The sequence below is a fragment of the Sarcophilus harrisii genome, chromosome 2 (genome assembly GCF_902635505.1).
Source record: "Sarcophilus harrisii chromosome 2, mSarHar1.11, whole genome shotgun sequence".
Taxonomy (NCBI): domain Eukaryota; kingdom Metazoa; phylum Chordata; class Mammalia; order Dasyuromorphia; family Dasyuridae; genus Sarcophilus; species Sarcophilus harrisii.
In genome coordinates, this window is record NC_045427.1 from 21,617,216 (window position 1) to 21,627,254 (window position 10,039).

A 10,039-nucleotide genomic window follows, 5' to 3' on the forward strand; every position below is an offset into this window, starting at 1 on the left:
GATCCTCACAGCAATCCTGGGAGTTAGGAGAAGTTATTATTCCCATTTTACAGCTGAAGAAACCAGGAAAACAAACGTCATTTTCAGTTGGGTCTATTTCTTTGCGAACTTATATGGGATTATTTTAGCAAAGCTACTGGAGTGGTTTGCCATTTCCTTCTCCAGCTCATTTTACAGATGAGGAAACTGAGGCAAACAGGGTTACATGACTTGTCCAGGGTCTCACAGCCAGTCAGTGTTTGAAACCAGATTTGAACTCAGGCCTTCCTGATTCTAGACTCAGCATTCTATCCACTGTGCCATCTAGCCACCCCCAACCCACACTTGTATGTTCAAATGCCACATTTGTATGATCTGGGCAATTTATTAAATTCTATAGACCTCAGTTTCCTCATCTGTAAAATGAGAGGGAAGACTTGAGGGTCACTGAGATCCTTTCCATTTTAAAAACTTATTCTAAATGTATTCATGTTAGTTCCACAGCTTTTCATTTTTTGAGTTTATACATCTTTATTGACCACCTTTGCTGACCCCGTAAGAGGATAATCCTAAATTATCATTCTCTCCTTATCAGCAGGAACATACACAGCACTTCAAAATGAACAGGCTCTTCCTTTTTGTTTCATGAACAAACATTTAATGAAGTCTTATTAAATACAAGGAACCTTTTAGATGTTTATGTTTACATTTTTGATCTCTTCTCCATATATATATATATACATATATACATATATATGCATTTATATGTATATATTATACTCCTCCACACCTACACACACACACACACATATATATATATACACACTCACAGACTATTTTCAGGGGACTGTGAGTTGCCCTTCAACTTGTTTGAATGAAAGTCAAATTCATTTGCCTATCACATAAAGACTATTCTTCTCTTGATAACTGGGGCCACATCTTTCAGTCCTGCAGAGCTTGATGTTTGAACCTCACTGTAAATGGTTCTCATGGAATTCCCCTCCCATTCCCCTTCTCCCTGCCTCACCCCTTCTCCACTTCCCCTAGGTCTCAGCACTCAGTTATTTCTGATCTCAGGACCCGAATGAGAGAAGGGAGAGCTGGGAGTCCTTGAGCCAAGAGCTGCAGACCCCTTGATTTTCTGTATAGTCTCAGCCCCGATTCTGCCCCCCTCCCCATTCTGACCTGTTGAGACAAGGTGCTGAGCTGTTGGCTCAGATCAGCTCTGTCTTACTCTTCCCATGGCCTGGGAGATCACTTAGTTGGAGTCCTCCACTTTACAGGATAGGAGACCGGGCACAGGGACAGTGAATGCTTTGCCCAAAGAGGCTGGCCTGCCGGTGACAGGCACTTGGAGGCAAGGTGCCCTCCTTGTCTCAGTAAAACCCCTGTCTCAGGCACATACATGTCAGTGCTAGGGGATACTGGAATAAATGAATAAACAAATGAATGAATCAATTTTTAAAAAAGTGTTTATTGTTTCAGACATTATTAACCACGGCAGATACAAATGTCAAAAGAACATAGTCCCTTCTCAAAGCATTTATAGTTCAGTGGGAGAAAACAACACATATAGGAGAATGGTGGCTAGAGAAAGAGGCTTTGATCTGGGGAATCTCAGGGATGGGGATTGAAATCATAGGGCAGCTGACTGACAGAAATGATAATCAGTCAACAACCATTTTAAAGTGCCTACTATGTGCCAAGTACTATATTAAGTGTTGGGACTACAAATATGAAAAAGAAAGATAATCTGTCCTCAGTGGGGGAAGACTATACATAAAAGGAAGCTGAAAGGTGGGGAATGTTGAGGGAGAAGGTGTCAGTTATAGGGGAATCATAGAGTCCAGCCCAAAAGAATGCAGCTTTCTTATGCAACATGATAATATGTTTACAAGAATTGCACATGTTTAATCTACATTGGATTAAATTGAGGCTTTGGGGGGAGTTCTTTGCTCCACTTGCCAATCCTTTCAGAGAAATATAAAGTATGGAGAGAGCCATCTGCATCCAAAAAGAGAATTATGAGGAGTGAATATAGATCACAACATAGTATTTTCATTTTTTTGTTGTTGTTTGCTTGCTTTTTTTCTTTCTCATTTTTAAAAAATTTTTCTTGTGCAACATGATAATATATTTACAAGAATTGCACATGTTTAATCTACATTGGATTACTTGCTGACTAGGGGAGGGGGTGAGGGAAGAGAGAGAGAAAAATTTGGAACACAAGGTTTTCCAAGGATGAATCTTTGTACATATTGGAAAATAAAAAGCTATTATTAAAAAAAGACATAGGATGAAAGTGAGGGATAGAGGAATACCAAGGAACACTGAGTCCCTCTGGAAAATGGAAAGAGTCATCATCCTACTCCCTGACAAATTAAGATGCATTTGAGGTACTCTGCTTGACTCCAGAGGGCAGAACCAGAAACAATAGATGAATGGGGCAAAGAGACAACACATTTTGACTTGATGACGGGAAAAATTTCTTAATGATTTAAAAAGTTGTTTCCTCTGAAGAAAGACTCCCAGTATTTTCAGTGAACCAATGGTGGTCTATCACAGGATGTGTCCAGGAATCATGCAAAATACTTAGGAAATGGATGTATTATAATCTGCTCCATGGGAAGAGTTACTCTCATGGTTGAGATCACATATCCTTCAACACAGCAAAATATTCATTGTTTCAAAACCAGGGTTATTGTCTCCCTAACTACAGCACAGGCCTTTTAAGAATATGAAGTGAAAAGATCTTTTACTTCTTTGATAGCCCTCACAGTTTTAACTTGAGGGATGTCTGAGAGAAATGGTTATTTCTCTCTTGTATTAATGACTAATTATTATATTGAGACCAAACTTTTTCCTTTTCTACTTCCTTATCCAGAAATTAGCCAGTATAGGAAATCTTTCTAAAAAGTTTACCCACCATGATGGATGAAATCTAATGGAAGATAGAAAAAGAAATGATAAGTTTAGGCTAATGAGCGCTTTCCTGGCATATACGTTATAAGTTATATTGCCCTTTGAGAAAGGTAAATTACCTTCATGGATTTACCTTTTCAGGCTTCCTTTCCCTCAACCATGCAGTGAGAGGCTTGGAGGAGGCCTTGGAGTAATAATTTTCTTTCTAGACACAGATCCATGATCCTATAATTCTTGCATGGACTGTTTTTCTCTGATGTTCTCCTTTTCACTTGGTACCACAGTCTGGCTTGGTTCTCTCCCACACACCACCTTTGTCATTTGATTCTGCTCATTTCCCTTACTGAGGTTACTAGTCAGCATACTATTGAGTTAAGGGGGAATCCCCAAGCATTGGGGTTCTCTTTGATGGAGAAGGTAGAAAAGATGAAAATGATCACAGAGACCAAAATGGTAAGGCTTTCTGAGGAAGAGAAAACTTTACTGAGTCATGGACATGCTGAGCTGGAAAGAACCTTCCAGACCATCTAATTCACCTAAATAAGACAGCCTTCTACAATATCCTTGGTGCCTGGGCATGTGGTTATTTAACCTTTGCATCAAGACCTCCAGTAATGGGAGGGACTAGTTAATGCTGACTAGTTCCATTAAACAAAAGTTCTAACTGTGAGAACTTAATCTCCAATTTTACTTTACCCCAGAAAAAGGTTCAAGGGGAAGGTGAAGAGGGAGTTTTGCTGCAGAGAGCACTGCAGTGCAGTAAAACAACTCTGGATTTGCAGTCAAAGAGCTTGGGTTCAAATTCTGATTTTACCTTTGACTTGCAAAAGATCTCAGTTTCCTCAAATGTAAAATGAGAGAATGGACTAAGTAACCTTCTTGTTCCCTTCTTTCTCTGCGATTAGGCAGTAAGAGAACACACATGGGGTCTGATCAGAGGAATTGGCAATGGGTTTAGAATCAGAAATGGAGAGCTGGGATCAGTGGTTGAGAATTGCAGAGATTTAACTTCAGTAAGGGAGAAAAGCTTATTATTAATTAGATCAATCCTCCAATGGAATGGGGTGAACTGGAAGACAGGGAGCATTAGAACATGTCATTAGATATCTTCAAACTGAGATTGAATGAGTCCTTTTTGAGGAGGGTATAGAAGGAATTCTTGGTCAGAGCCAGGTTGAATTGGTTCACCAGAGGTCCTTTCAGTGCCAACCTTCTCTGTCTGCAGGAGAAATGTGAAGAAGTAAGGCTTGTTGGTTGTACAGGAAGAACTACTTCCCCCATACACTCCCCCCGCAAGGAGCCCATGCTTTCATAGTAAAGGTTTACTATAATGGATCTTTGTGTCCATTATGAGACTTAGCACTTTCTCAGTTCAAACAACAGTTACAAGTGCCGGATGAATTCAGGGTTCTGTGGCAGACCATTGATACCTGAAAGTTACTGCTCTGAGTTTCCTGTTCTCACCACAGACTCTATTTCATTTCTGCTTTCAAGGTTACCAAACATGTTCAGGTTCTGCATGGCAAAAAACATCCTAGCCAGCAATGATAATCTCGGCCAGGGCCGATCCAAGTTAAGATGGGGATGAGGACTGGGAAGGAAGTGCTTATCTAGAGGCTGTATCTCTTTTTGGATACTATTGAGGTAGAGTTTGGAGATGGGAGCCCCTCCCACTAGAGTTTTAGTATCCAGTCAAAGGAGAAGGAAGAAGAACCAGAGAGGGTCTTTCTCATCCTTGCTGCTCATTCTGGGGTTAATTTCTCTAATGGGCGTCCAGGCAGGTGAGTCTAGGGGAGCAAGTGGGAGGAAGGGAGACACTGTGGTCTGGATCTGATGAGGGTCTCAGTCTCTATCCCAGTGGAAGAGTCTTGATATGGAAAAAAGACATTCAAGGAAACAAAAAAAAAAAACCAAGAACAACATGACAATAATCATAAGTGCAGAGGATGACTCTGAAAGGATACTTTCCTTCTCTCTAAGCAGGTAGTGGTTCAGGAAAATCTTCCAGTGAGAAAATGAGGTTCACCTTCAGAGAATCAGTAAAATCAAAAGGATTTAGGGCTGGGTGGAGGACCTACACAGCACAGTGAAAAGTGAATTACACAGGCAGTGAAAAGTAGAGAGGAATAGGGATTAGTCTCAAGGAATAGAATCTCAAGGACCCAAAGAGTCAATTCTAAGCCTTTATTTAGAGAAGAAAGGAGCTCCCAGGCTATCCTATAATAAAGAGGGAACAAAGAAGAAAAAGTTAATCAACTTTGAAGGGATTTAAAAGGAGGAATTCAGAGAAATGGGAGAAAATATAGGGATAATATCTCATAGGTAGGAAGCATACTTACTTGGTTGCCTACTTGGAATTTATGGAAAATATTTTTATTTGATTTCTTGGTTGGCTCACCTTGTGTTGAGTTGACTTTTTGAACCAAAGGCATCTCCAGTGTTCTATTAGCACCCATTCTACAGGATTATGGGGAGATGCTGAAAGGAGACAATTCAAGTAAAGCATTTTTCAATCTTTAAAGCACCAAAGAAATTCTAGTCACTGTTGTTATTATAATTCTAAACACACAATTTCATTCCTCTGGAGGAGGAATTTCCCACTATCAGCCCCTGTTATAAAACTTGGCCTCAGGCAAGTGTTGCTTTGGTCACCGAAAGGCAAATGAGTTAAACTATGTCACACACCAGTATGTGTCAGAGATGGAACTTGAACCCAGACCCTTGTGGCTCTACTCTACCATCCTGCCTTTATTAGTATTATTATAACTACTGCCACTTCTGTTCCTGCTGATACTACCATCAATAGAATGAAATTCATGATATATATGTACAAAACAATTATTATCATTTTTAAAATTTCAGTAGCATTTTTCCAAATACATATAAAGATGGTTTCAGCATTCATTTTTGTAAGACTTTGTATTCCAATTTTTTTCCCTCTCTCCTTTGCCTCTTCCTTACCCAGGACAGTAAGTAATTTGACTTAGGTTAAATATGTGCATTTTTTTCTTCTAGAAATTAATTTTTCTGGTTATCTACATTTTTTTTAAATACACATTTCTTTATGAATTATGTTGAGAGAGAAAAAAGAGGAAAAACCATGGGAGAAAAACAACCAGTAAAAAGAAAAAAAAAGTGAACATAGCATGTGTTGATTTACATTCAGTCTCCTTAGTTCTTTTTCTGGATGCAGATGGGATTTTCTGTCCAAAATCTACTGGGATTGCCTTGGATCACTGAATCACTGAGAAGAATCAAGTCTAGTTCATCATCACATAAATCTTGCTGTTACTCTGTATGACGTTATTTCTGGTTCTGCTTGTTTTGCTCAACATCAGTTTGTGTAAATCTTTCCAGTCCTTTCTAAAATCAGCTTGTTCATCTTTTTTATAGAACAATACTATTCCATTACCTTCATATTCCATAACTTATTCATCCATTTCCCAATTGATGAGTATCTACTCATTTTCCAATTCTTTGCCACCACAAAAGAGCTGCTACAAACATGTTTTGGTACATATGGGTCCTTTCCCTTTCTTTATGATTTCCTTGGGATAAAGACCCAGTAGTAGCATTGCTGGATCAAAGGGTATGCACAGTTTTATAGCCCTTTGGGCCAAGTTCCAAATTACTTCCACCAACAATGCATTAGCTTCTCAATTTTTCTAAATCTCCTCCAACATTTATTGTTATCTTTTCCTGTCATCTTAGCCAATATGAGAGGTGTGAGGAGGTACCTCAGAGTTGTTTTAATTTGCAGTTCTCTAATCAATAGTGATTTAGAACATTTTTTTCATATGACCATAGATGGCTTTAATTTCATCATCTGAAAATTGTCTATTCATATCATTTGACCATTTATCAATTGGGGAATGACTTGTATTCTTAAAATTTTTATAAAGTTCTTTATATATTTTAGAAATGAGCCCTTTATCAGAAACACTGGCTGTAAATATTTTTTCTCCAGCTTTGTACTTCCCTTTTAATTTTGTTTGTAATGGTTTTGTTTGTACAAAACCTTTTTAATTTAATGTAATCAAAGTTGTCCACTTTGCATTTTGTAATATTCTCTAATTCTTTGGTCATAAATCCTTCTTTTCCACAGATCTAATAGGTAAACTATCCATTGCTCTTCTAATTTGCTTATGATATCATCCTTTATGTCCAAACCATGTACCCATTTTGAACTTATTCTAATATGGAATGTGAGATTTAGGTCTGTGCTGAGTTTCTGACATTATTTTCCAAATTTCCTAGCAATTTTTGTGAAATAGTGAGTTCTTATCCCAGAACATAGAGTTTTTGGCTTTATCAAATACTAGATTACTATAGTCATGGATTATTTATTTATTTATTTTTTGGTGATCACTTGCTAATCCAGTTCCCTGAAAAGGACCTTACTTTTTAAAAAATTTTAATAGCTTTTTATTTACAAGTTATATGCATGGGTAATTTTACAACATTGACAATTGCCAAACCTAGTCATGGATTATTGTGTCATATGTGTCTAACCTATTCCATTGATCCAGCATTCTGTTTCTTAGCTAGTACCAAATGGTTTGGATGACAGCTGGTTTATAATATAGTTTTAGAACAGGCCCTGCTAAACCATCTTCTGTTGCAGCTTTTTCATTAATTTCCTTGATTTTCTTGATTTTTTGTTCTTTCAGATGAATTTTGTTATAATTTTTTTTGACAATTTGATTGGTATAGTGCTGAACAAGTAGATCAATTTAGGTATAATTGTCATTTTTATTATATTAGCTTGGTCTACTCATGAGCAATTGATATTTTCTCAATGATTTAGCTATGACTTTGTGTGAGAAGTGTTTTGAAATTGTGTTCATATGGTTTCTGGGTTTGTCTTGGAGGTAGATACCTAAATATTTTTTTTTGTCTACAGTTATTTAAAATGGAATTTCTCTTTCTATCTCTTGCTGTTGGGTTTTGTCAGTAATATATAGAAACATTGATGATTTGTGTGAGTTTATTTTATATCCTGCAACTTTGCTAAAGCTGTTAATTGTTTCAAATAGGTTTTTGAATGATTTTCTAGGATGCTCTAAGTATATCATCATATCATCTGCAAAGAATGATAGTTTTATTTTCTCATTGCCTATTCTAATTCCTTTAATTTCTTTTTCTTTTTTTATAGTTAAAGCCAACATTCCTAGTGCAAAACTGAATAATAGTGGTGATAATGGGCATCCTTTCATTTCTGATCATATTGGGAATGCTTCCAGCTTCTGTTCATAACAAATAATGCTTACTGATGGTTTTAGATAGATACTGGTTATTATTTTAAGGAAAACCCCCTTTATTCTTATGCTCTCTAATGTTTTTTTAGTAGGAATTGGTGCTGTATTTTATTAAAAGCTTTTTTCTGCAGCTATTGAGATTATCACATGATTTTTTTTTAGTTTTGTTTTTGATATGGTTAACTATGGCAATAGTTTTCCTGATATTGAACTAGCTCTACATTTCTGATATAAAACCAACTTGCTCATAGTGTATTATCCTCCTGATAAATTACTGTAATCTCTTTGCTAATATTTTATTTAAAATTTTTGCATCAATATTCATTAGGATTTTTTTCTCTGTAATTTTTTCTCTGTTTTGGCTCTTTCTGGTTTAGGTATCAGTACCATATTTGTGTTATAGATGGAATTTGGCAGGACTCTGCAATTCTTTTAAACATATTTCCATATTTGTCATGTTGTATAAGAAATATCAGACCAAAAAAGAAAAAAACACGAGAAAGAAAAACCAACCAAACAAAAGGTGAAAATATAATGCTTTGATCCATATTCAGTCTCCGTAGTACTCTCTCTGCATGCAGTTGGTATTTTCCATCCCAAGTCTATTAGAATTGCCTTGAATCACCACATTATTGATAAGAGTCAAGTCCATGACAGTTGATGTTCACATAATCTTGTTATTTTTGTGTACAATGTTCTCTTGGTTCTGTTCACTTCACTCAGCATCAGTTCATATAAATCTTTTTGAGCTTTTCTGAAATCAACCTGCTCATCATTTCTTGTAGCACAATAATATTCCATTATATTCATATACCATAACTTATTCAGCAATTTCCCAATTAATGGACATCCACTCTGTTTCTAGTTCCTTGCCATTTCAAAATGGGCTGCTACAAACATTTTAGCATATGTAGGTCCTTTTCCATCTTTTACTATCTCTTTGAGATATAGCCCCAGTAGTGATACTGCTGGATCAAAGCATATGCACAGTTTTATAACTCTTTGTGCAGAACCCCAAATTGGTTGGATCATGTTTACTTCCATAGTATATATACTAAAATTGGAATGATACAGAGAAGATTAGGATCATACCCAAATTTCTGAATGGTTTGATCATTTCACTTCACCAACAATGCCGTAGCGCCTCAGTTTTCCCATATCCTCTCTAATATCTGTCATAATTTCCTATATTCTTAGACAAAATGAAATGTGTGAAGAGGTTCTTTAGCATCGTCTTAATTTGTATTTTTCTAATCAAAGTAATTTAGAGCATTTTGCAAAACAATTATTTTATTCATGTGTTTAACAGTTCCCAGCATGTTAAATACACAAGAATATAGGCCATCTAGAGATTTATCCTAGAATGATTTCTATCTGAATCTCATTGGAAAAATTGAGAAGATTTATATGATGATGATGATGATGATGATAATGATGAAAGTGAGTGTGAAAGAAACGCGTCCCTTGGGTCTTGAATAAGTCAGTGACATATTGGTGGCTGCATAAGAGGAGATTGAGATACTATCAGGAAATCTGATTCTAACTGCAGCAGGTCTAAGGTCTCCTAACTCTTAGTGACAGATCCCTGATGGTCAAAGCATAGCTGCTGATTTTTAAAAATAAACAATGACAATATAAACTTAGTGATCTTCAGCTGGCAGGGATAGTCCCACCAATGAGAGAAATTTGAGTTTTCAATGAGAAAGAAGCAAATCTGGAGTTTTCTTGTTTGCTAAAGAAAGACCAGAAGCCTCACCTAGGCTCCTGTGTAAGCCTATACTTATATTTGGAGTTGGAAAAGACTCAAGATTATCTAATTCAGCTTCCTCATTTTGAAGATAAGGAAACTGAGACCCCAAGAGGTAAAATGACTTGATTAA